Below are 1,476 nucleotides of genomic sequence, written 5' to 3' on the forward strand. Positions count from 1 at the left end.
AATTTTATATTTGGCTTTAATAAACGAGGCAGTAATGTGTCAGAGTGTGGCAGTCTTTGCAGCAGGTACATTGTGAGGATAACAACCAGCAAGAGTCCACAAGTTCTTGTAGGAAGGGGCAGGTTTTGGTGAGTGTTGTTAGTGTTAGTGTTTTGATCTAGAGAGATTGCGCTCAGTCTTCCTCTAGCCTGGATCCTCTTGGCTTCAGATTATTGGTACTAACCGAGGCAAAAGTCAGCTTGGTAGCAGTTTCTTATATAAACTTAGATTTGGGAAACTTAAATCCATTATTCTTTAGTAGAAAAAAAATTACAAGATTTTTGTCTCAGTCATAATTAAGTAATGATAGTGCTTTAATGTTTATTCTGGCCAGGTGTGGTGGCTCATACCTATAACTCCAGCACTCTGAGAGGCTGAGGCAGGAGGACTGCTTGAAGCCAGGAGTTTGAGACCAGCCTGGGCAATACAGTAAGATGTTGTCTCTATTTTTTAAAAAGTTTATTCTGTTTCTCCTTTATCCATATCTTACAACTGAATGTTTGATCCACTGTTGTGGAAATTTTTTTTCAATTAATGATAATTTCTCCTTTTTTTTCCCCTTGAGTTGGAGTCTTACTCTATTGCCTGGGCTGGAGTGTGGTGGCACGATCAAGGCTCCTGCAGCCTTGACATGCTGGACTTAGGTGATCCTTCTGCCTCAGCGGTCAAGTAACGGGGACTACAGGTGCACATCACCATGCCCGGCTAATTTTTTTATTTATTGTAGAGACGAGGTCTTGCCTTGTTGCCCAGGGTGGTCTCAAACCCCTGGGTTCAGGCAGTCCTCTTGCCTTCGTCTTCCAAAGTTCTGCGATTACAGGCATGAGCCAATGTGTCTGGCAGAATTTTTCCTTTTTTTTTTTGAGTTGGAGTCTCACTCTGTCGCCCAGGCTGGAGTGTAGTGGCACGTTTTCCATCTCAGCCTTCCAAGTAGCTGGAACTACAGGCCTACGCTACCACGCCTGGCTAATTTTTTGATTTATTGTAGAGACGAGGTCTCACCACGTTGGCCAGGCTGGTCTTGAACCTGCGGGATCAGGCAGTCCTCTCGCCTTGGCCTCCCAAAGTGCTGGGGTTTTAAGTTTGAGCCACTGTGCCCGGCCTGGAATTTTTCCTTTTTGAAAAGTAAGAATAAAATGCCTACCTTAGAAAAATAATGCATTAACTTAAAAAAAAGAAAACCCTTCCTGTTTAATAGTTCGGCTGTACTGTTGTCCTTTCCTAAAGCATTTAGGGTGTGTTTTCACCTGCTTGTAGTTGCTGTGACTGTTCAGCATGCTTTGTCTTCCTGTGTGAAATACTGCATGCTAGTTAAACTAGTTTTTTTTTCTTTGTAGAGGTCCATAGGAGAATTGAACTTATTCAGGATTTTGAAACGCCTACTGTTTGTACCACTATTAAGGTGTCAAAAGATGGACAGTATATTTTAGCAACTGG

This window comes from Carlito syrichta, unplaced genomic scaffold (assembly GCF_000164805.1).
Source record: "Carlito syrichta isolate Samal-C Ts95f unplaced genomic scaffold, Tarsius_syrichta-2.0.1 Scaffold314170, whole genome shotgun sequence".
NCBI classification, from domain to species: domain Eukaryota; kingdom Metazoa; phylum Chordata; class Mammalia; order Primates; family Tarsiidae; genus Carlito; species Carlito syrichta.